Source organism: Trichomycterus rosablanca, chromosome 1 (assembly GCF_030014385.1).
Source record: "Trichomycterus rosablanca isolate fTriRos1 chromosome 1, fTriRos1.hap1, whole genome shotgun sequence".
Classification (NCBI taxonomy): Eukaryota; Metazoa; Chordata; class Actinopteri; order Siluriformes; family Trichomycteridae; genus Trichomycterus; species Trichomycterus rosablanca.
Window position 1 is genome coordinate 2,561,421 of NC_085988.1, and position 9,998 is coordinate 2,571,418.

General features: G+C 39.5%; 1 long non-coding RNA gene across 1 annotated transcript; it reads left to right on the forward strand.

Annotated features, from left to right (window-relative positions):
• Window positions 1-1,812: 1,812 nt before the first annotated feature.
• Window positions 1,813-2,843, forward strand: LOC134317960 (uncharacterized). Its single transcript, XR_010013310.1, has 2 exons — window positions 1,813-2,068; window positions 2,500-2,843. It is a non-coding gene; the product is annotated as an uncharacterized LOC134317960 (long non-coding RNA).
• The last annotated feature ends 7,155 nt before the right edge of the window (window positions 2,844-9,998 follow it).

Sequence of the window (9,998 nt, forward strand, 5' to 3'; positions counted from 1 at the left end):
AGTCCTGCGCTGCTGAACTGGGTGAACCACTTCAGCACATCTTCAACATGAGTTTGCGACTAGGAAGGGTCCCAACACTATGGAAGACATCGTGCCTTATTCCTGTGCCCAAAAAGAGGTGTCCGAATGCGCTAAATGACTTTAGACCAATTGCGCTCACCTCGCACATCAGTAAGACCATGGAGCGTCTTCTACTCCGCCTCCTCAGACCCCAAGTACAACACACTGTAGATCCACTACAGTTTGCCTACCTGGAAAAGGTGGGGGTTGAGGATGCCATCACATACCTTCTCCACAGAGCCCATTCTCATCTGGACAAGGGATGCAGCGCTGTAAGAATCATGTTCTTTGACTTTTCCAGTGCCTTTGACACCATACAGCCTCTCTTACTCAAAGACAAGCTGACTGGAATGCAAGTGGACCCACACCTTGTAATCTGGATCACAGACTACCTCACTAACAGACCACAATATGTTAGACTGAAGGACTGTACATCAGAGTCAGTGGTCAGCAGCACAGGAGTACCACAGGGGACTGTACTTTCCCCCTTCCTCTTCACACTCTACACATCGGACTTCAGCTACAACTCTGAGACCTGCCACATGCAGAAGTTCTCGGATGACACAGCTATTGTGGGATGTGTCAGGGATGGCCAGGAAGAGGAGTACAGGAACCTGGTGAAAGACTTTGCAGTGTGGTGCCGGGTGAACCATTTGCAGCTAAATGCATCCAAGACTAAGGAGATGGTAGTGGACTTTCGTAGGTCAGGGCAACCCTCACAGCCAATATCAATCGAGGGGAGTGATGTGGAGGTGGTCAAGACCTACAAATTCCTCGGGGTGCATCTGGACGACAAACTGGACTGGTCAGCTAACACAGACATCCTGTACAGGAAAGGACAGAGCCGGCTCTACTTCCTAAGAAGGCTGAGGTCCTTTAACATTTGCAGGAAACTTCTCCACATGTTTTATCAGTCTGTGGTTGCCAGTGTCCTTTTCTATGCTGTGCTGTGCTGGGGTGGCAGTATTAAGAAGAAGGATGAAGCACGGCTGGACAAACTGATCAGTCGTGCTGGGGCAGTGGTCGGCATTGAACTGGAATCTCTGGTGACTGTGGCTGAAAGAAAGACACTAAGCAAGCTTCACTCCATCATGGACAATGTGAACCACCCCCTGCACACTGTTGTTATAAAACAGAGGAGTATGTTCAGTGACCGACTGCTGTCACTGAGCTGCTCCACGGACAGATTAAAACGGTCATTTGTCCCCAGAGCCATTAGGCTCTATAACTCCAGCATTCGTGGACAACGGGTGATCACTAAGGACTGAGCGTATATACATGTATATACAGTATGTGTACTTAAGTATATTCATACAAATGCATATGTATGCTAATGTATAATGTATAGTTTTGGCTATATTGGCCCAATCCAATGTGCAATACTTATCACTTTATATTTAATATTTAATCTATATCTAATCTAGACCGTGTACTGTATACTTGGAACTACACCCTCCTGCACTTTTAATTCCATTCGGTTATTTTGTTCATTACACTCAGTCCATTCTCATCATTAATAACTGCTCTGTAGCCATGCGATATATGTAAAACTCAATCTGTCAAAGTGTGTATACTTTCTCGAATTTATATTGTTGTAATTTGTTTTCTTTATAGTGTGTATTCGATTTGATTTAATGTACAATGCTACTGGGACTCTAATTTCCTTCGGGATCAATAAAGTATCTATCTATCTATCTATTGGTTGACTACCTGTGGTGCACTTCCTGCTGCTTCCTCTTCCGGGGCATCTGACGTCCGTGCCGGCATGGACGAGTTTGGCTTCGTGTCTCCCGGTGAATCGCTTCTTGACGATTAAAAGCCATGTGGGCTTGTGTTTGTAGTACCGGTGCTATGTTGTGGGTTTTCTCTGCGTTTCTGTTGGCGTGTTTCGCCTTCAGTCGAGTGAAAAATAGCGGCTACATTACACAACTGTGACTACGGTAGCTGTCGTACCCGCTGGTCTGTACTCTGACCTTCACTGCGCTGAAAACTGCATTGCTGTATCCTGGTAGGTATACGATCTATTTTAAATTGGTCATCGTGTAAGTCGATCATTTTAAGTGTTGTGAATTTTATAGGTCTTTTAGCCTGGATTATGCTGGCTCGGTTCCAGTTTCCTGCGTGCTGCTGTTTTGCCTTCATCGGTGTTCTGCTGGAACTACTGTTTTGCCTAAAGAACTGTTTTGCCTAAAGAACTGTTTTGCCTAAAGAACTGTTTTGCCTGAGCGACTGTTTTGTCTGGATTACTGTTTTTCCTAAACTACTGTTTGGTCAGACTGTGTCATTTTTGTCTACATTACTGTTTTGTCTGAGTCGTATTTTGAGTTATTGTTTTGTATAAATACATTCTGTTTATGTAATTGTTTTTATTTATTTTGATTTATGGTTTATTGTATTGGAGAATTAATTTTTTATTTTTTTTTTCCTTTGGCTGGACAGGAGCTGTGGGCCAAAGCAGGAGGCAGACGGACTTTGGTGGTGGAACCCTTTTTACTGGCCCTGCAGTCTAGAGCACGTTGGGTGTTATTGAGGTGTGCGGTGTGATCACGTGTGGTGTGTAGTGTAGGAGATTCCTTTACTTCCATATTACCCGCTGCCGTGGTAAGCCCTCAGCCCTGTTCCTTCCTGCCCTGGTTGTCTTTATAAATTATAAATGGACCCATAGAGTATTAAATGTGATGTGGCTAATCATTTTACACTAATTGTGTCCGTCTTAGAACGGGGCTTGTCCCATGTGGAAACTTTTGTAAACAATTGTTAATAAAATTAACTAAGTGTTGGAAGTACGTCTCTGGTCTCTAAGTGTGTTCGAACCTGGGTGTCTTTCTTTCTGGTCCTTAAGTGCCCGTTATATAAATATTTCCTAGGGGTGAAATTCCCCTAGGTGGCGTTGTCGAGCAACTTTCATCTAAACAAACAAACCAAACGTCCACCGCTCCGTCACATATGCATACTACAATGTTGATAGTCTAAATGATAAGCAGCTTTGTTAAAAGCAGTCAATATGTCTGTTACTCTCAAGTCATGATGAATGGTGATGTCTTTTACATGTTTATAAACAATACTATATTAAAAACTCTGTTTTAAATCATAAGTATTTAGGTTTTTGTTTTTGATAATACAGTAGTAAAGCAGTAGTGAAAAAGAACAAGCTGTGTCTTAATCATACTCTCTTAATTGTTGTCTATGTGGTCCTGAGTTTCCTTATGTCCCAAATATGTTAGTAGTAACTGACTTTAAAGTGTGTGTGCTTTTATGTCATAAAAATTCACATAAACCAGAAATTGTCCTAAAATTTAACATGAACCTGAAAATATAAACTTTTTGAAAAAAGAAAAAAAATTAAAAAAGCAACAGACAGAGATGATATGTGAGCTAAATAAATCCAAAAAATAGTCTTATTTTGTTTCCAGGACCTTTAGAAAGGCAGGTCCTGATATGATGGCGGTTTCTCTTACGTCCCCATTTTTCACAAACGCGTGTGTGTGTGTGTGTGTGTGTGTGTGTGTGTGTGTGTGTGTGTGTGAGTGTGTGAGTTTCAATATCACAGTACCAAGAAATATTTGCCCCCTGTGATTTCCTGTGTTTGCATGTTTGTCACACAGAACCGTGTTGGCATCTCCGAAGTCCCCCCCCCCCCCCCCAGTGTTTCTAAATGACCTTAAATAAACAGAACCAACATTTGAATGTTAATGTCATGTTTCCATATTCCCACTTTGGTTCCATTCATGACAGGACAGGTAGTTACTGGTTACCCATGATTCATCAGTTCAAGTTTAATATCAAACACAGTCACTGACGATTTTGTATCTGCACTTTCTGATGCTGCCACATTTAGGGGTCACTACTAGATCAGTTGCTCTTGGCTGCTCGGTCTGTTGGTCCTGGATTCTGTAAAGGTGCTTTGAGACGGCGTCTATTGGGCAGTTGTAGCCTAGCGGTAGTAATCAAAAGATCGCTGGTTCATGCCCCACCCCTGCCAGGTTGCTGCTGTTGGGCCTTAATCCTAAATTGTTTACTGTCACAGTACTGTAAGTCGCTTTGGATAAATGCTGACGATGTAAATGTTGTGTAAAAAGTGCTATACAAATTTAATGTGACTTGTACTCATGGAGTTACGTAAACCTTGCTGTCTGAGGGACAAATATCTGCGTGTCTTTAGCGCCGATCCCAAGCCTGGATCAGTATGAGGGTTACATATTGAAATGCATCTTGCATAAAAACTGAGAAATCAAACATGTGAACAAATGTATCAGTACATTACTCTAACCATCAGTACCATCAGTACATTACTCTAACCATCAGTACCATCAGTACATTACTCTAACCATCAGTACCATCAGTACATTACTCTAACCATCAGTACCAACAGTACATTACTCTAACCATCAGTATCATCAGTACATTACTCTAACCATCAGTACCATCAGTACATTACTCTAACCATCAGTATCATCAGTACATTACTCTAACCATCAGTACCATCAGTACATTACTCTAACCATCAGTACCATCAGTACATTACTCTAACCATCAGTACCAACAGTACATTACTCTAACCATCAGTATCATCAGTACATTACTCTAACCATCAGTACCATCAGTACATTACTCTAACCATCAGTATCATCAGTACATTACTCTAACCATCAGTACCATCAGTACATTACTCTAACCATCAGTACCATCAGTACATTACTCTAACCATCAGTACCATCAGTACATTACTCTAACCATCAGTATCATCAGTACATTACTCTAACCATCAGTACCATCAGTACATTACTCTAACCATCAGTACCATCAGTACATTACTCTAACCATCAGTACCATCAGTACATTACTCTAACCATCAGTATCATCAGTACATTACTCTAACCATCAGTATCATCAGTACATTACTCTAACCATCAGTACCATCAGTACATTACTCTAACCATCAGTACCATCAGTACATTACTCTAACCATCAGTACCATCAGTACATTACTCTAACCATCAGTACCATCAGTACATTACTCTAACCATCAGTACCATCAGTACATTACTCTAACCATCAGTACCATCAGTACATTACTCTAACCATCAGTATCATCAGTACATTACTCTAACCATCAGTACCATCAGTACATTACTCTAACCATCAGTACCATCAGTACATTACTCTAACCATCAGTACCATCAGTACATTACTCTAACCATCAGTACCATCAGTACATTACTCTAACCATCAGTACCATCAGTACATTACTCTAACCATCAGTACCAACAGTACATTACTCTAACCATCAGTATCATCAGTACATTACTCTAACCATCAGTATCATCAGTACATTACTCTAACCATCAGTACCATCAGTACATTACTCTAACCATCAGTACCATCAGTACATTACTCTAACCATCAGTATCATCAGTACATTACTCTAACCATCAGTACCATCAGTACATTACTCTAACCATCAGTACCATCAGTACATTACTCTAACCATCAGTACCATCAGTACATTACTCTAACCATCAGTATCATCAGTACATTACTCTAACCATCAGTACCATCAGTACATTACTCTAACCATCAGTACCATCAGTACATTACTCTAACCATCAGTACCATCAGTACATTACTCTAACCATCAGTACCATCAGTACATTACTCTAACCATCAGAACCATCAGTACATTACTCTAACCATCAGTACCATCAGTACATTACTCTAACCATCAGTACCATCAGTACATTACTCTAACCATCAGTACCATCAGTACATTACTCTAACCATCAGTACCATCAGTACATTACTCTAACCATCAGAACCATCAGTACATTACTATAACCATCAGTACCATCAGTACATTACTCTAACCATCAGTACCATCAGTACATTACTCTAACCATCAGTACCATCAGTACATTACTCTAACCATCAGCACCATCAGTACATTACTCTAACCATCAGTACCATCAGTACATTACTCTAACCATCAGTACCATCAGTACATTACTCTAACCATCAGTACCATCAGTACATTACTCTAACCATCAGTACCATCAGTACATTACTCTAACCATCAGTACCATCAGTACATTACTCTAACCATCAGTACCATCAGTACATTACTCTAACCATCAGCACCATCAGTACATTACTCTAACCATCAGTACCATCAGTACATTACTCTAACCATCAGTACCATCAGTACATTACTCTAACCATCAGTACCATCAGTACATTACTCTAACCATCAGTACCATCAGTACATTACTCTAACCATCAGTACCATCAGTACATTACTCTAACCATCAGTATCATCAGTACATTACTCTAACCATCAGTACCATCAGTACATTACTCTAACCATCAGCACCATCAGTACATTACTCTAACCATCAGTACCATCAGTACATTACTCTAACCATCAGCACCATCAGTACATTACTCTAACCATCAGTATCATCAGTACATTACTCTAACCATCAGTACCATCAGAACATTACTCTAACCATCAGTACCATCAGTACATTACTCTAACCATCAGTACCATCAGTACATTACTCTAACCATCAGTATCATCAGTACATTACTCTAACCATCAGTACCATCAGTACATTACTCTAACCATCAGTACCATCAGTACATTACTCTAACCATCAGTACATTACTCTAACCATCAGTACCATCAGAACATTACTCTAACCATCAGTACCATCAGTACATTACTCTAACCATCAGTACCATCAGTACATTACTCTAACCATCAGTACCATCAGTACATTACTCTAACCCCGCCTCTCTCAGTACCATCAGTACATTACTCTAATCATCAGTACATTACTCTAACCCGGCCTCTCTCAGTATCATCAGTACATTACTCTAACCATCAGTACCATCAGTACATTACTCTAACCCCGCCTCTCTCAGTACCATCAGTACATTACTCTAACCATCAGTACATTACTCTAACCATCAGTACCATCAGTACATTACTCTAACCATCAGTACCATCAGTACATTATTCTAACCATCAGTACCATCAGTACATTACTCTAACCATCAGTACCATCAGTACATTACTCTAACCATCAGTACCATCAGTACATTACTCTATCAGTACCATCAGTACATTACTCTAACCATCAGTACCATTAGTACATTACTCTAACCACCAGTACCATCAGTACATTACTCTAACCATCAGTACCATCAGTACATTACTCTAACCATCAGTACCATCAGTACATTACTCTAACCATCAGTACCATCAGTACATTACTCTAACCATCAGTACCATCAGTACATTACTCTAACCATCAGTACCATCAGTACATTACTCTAACCATCAGTACCATCAGTACATTACTCTAACCAGCAGTACCATCAGTACATTACTCTAACCATCAGTACATTACTCTAACCATCAGTACCATCAGTACATTACTCTATCAGTACCATCAGTACATTACTCTAACCATCAGTACATTACTCTAACCATCAGTACCATCAGTACATTACTCTAACCATCAGTACCATCAGTACATTACTCTAACCATCAGTACCATCAGTACATTACTCTAACCATCAGTACCATCAGTACATTACTCTAACCATCAGTACCATCAGTACATTACTCTAACCATCAGTACCATCAGTACATTACTCTAACCATCAGTATCATCAGTACATTACTCTAACCATCAGTACATTACTCTAACCATCAGTACCATCAGTACATTACTCTAACCATCAGTACATTACTCTAACCATCAGTACATTACTCTAACCATCAGTATCATCAGTACATTACTCTAACCATCAGTATCATCAGTACATTACTCTAACCATCAGTACCATCAGTACATTACTCTAACCATCAGTACCATCAGTACATTACTCTAACCATCAGTACATTGCTCTAACCACCAGTACATTACTCTAACCATCAGTACATTACTCTTATTGTACTCTTATATGGCCTACATTACTCTAACCATCAGTATCATCAGTACATTACTCTAACCATCAGTACATTACTCTAACCATCAGTACCATCAGTACATTACTCTAACCATCAGTACCATCAGTACATTACTCTAACCATCAGTACATTGCTCTAACCACCAGTACATTACTCTAACCATCAGTACATTACTCTTATTGTACTCTTATATGGCCTACATTACTCTAACCATCAGTACCATCAGTACATTACTCTAATCATCAGTACATTACTCTAACCCGGCCTCTCTCAGTATCATCAGTACATTACTCTAACCATCAGTACCATCAGTACATTACTCTAACCCCGCCTCTCTCAGTACCATCAGTACATTACTCTAAACATCAGTACATTACTCTAACCATCAGTACCATCAGTACATTACTCTAACCATCAGTACCATCAGTACATTACTCTAACCATCAGTACCATCAGTACATTACTCTAACCATCAGTACCATCAGTACATTACTCTAACCATCAGTACCATCAGTACATTACTCTAACCATCAGTACCATCAGTACATTACTCTAACCATCAGTACCATCAGTACATTACTCTAACCATCAGTACCATCAGTATATTACTCTAACCATCAGTACCATCAGTACATTACTCTAACCATCAGTACCATCAGTACATTACTCTAACCATCAGTACCATCAGTACATTACTCTAACCATCAGTACCATCAGTACATTACTCTAACCATCAGCACCATCAGTACATTACTCTAACCATCAGTATCATCAGTACATTACTCTAACCATCAGTACCATCAGTACATTACTCTAACCATCAGTATCATCAGTACATTACTCTAACCATCAGTACCATCAGTACATTACTCTAACCATCAGTACACCATCAGTACATTACTCTAACCATCAGTACCATCAGTACATTACTCTAACCATCAGTACCATCAGTACATTACTCTAACCATCAGTACCATCAGTACATTACTCTAACCATCAGTACATTACTCTAACCATCAGAACCATCAGTACATTACTCTAACCATCAGTACATTACTCTAACCATCAGAACCATCAGTACATTACTCTAACCATCAGTACCATCAGTACATTACTCTAACCATCAGTACCATCAGTACATTACTCTAACCATCAGTACCATCAGTACATTACTCTAACCATCAGTACATTACTCTAACCATCAGTATCATCAGTACATTACTCTAACCATCAGTACCATCAGTACATTACTCTAACCATCAGTACACCATCAGTACATTACTCTAACCATCAGTACACCATCAGTACATTACTCTAACCATCAGTACCATCAGTACATTACTCTAACCATCAGTACCATCAGTACATTATTCTAACCATCAGTACCATCAGTACATTACTCTAACCATCAGTACATTACTCTAACCATCAGAACCATCAGTACATTACTCTAACCATCAGTACCATCAGTACATTACTCTAACCCCGCCTCTCTCAGTACCATCAGTACATTTGTGGTAGCCGTTAATAGTAAAAAAAAAAAAAAAAAAAAAAAAAAAGGGTAAACTAAGTTGATGTTATTATTTAGTATTTATTATTGATTTTGTGTTTATAAATGTATTACGTAAGTTGGGGGGGGCGTGTTTTTTGGTACGTTACACCTGCACGTAGAGCACGTGATAAAACGGGGAAGAAAGGTGTTTGATGTGCTAAAATGTGGGTCACGCTGTGGGAACAAACAGTTTAGACCACTTTATGACGCATTGGAACTTTGGAATTATCACTTTATGACGCATTGGAACTTTGGAATTATCACTTTATGACGCATTGGAACTTTGGAATTATCACTTTATGACGCATTGGAACTTTGGAATTATCACTTTATGACGTATTGGAACTTTGGAATTATCACTTTATGACGCATTGGAACTTTGGAATTATCACTTTATGACGCATTGGAACT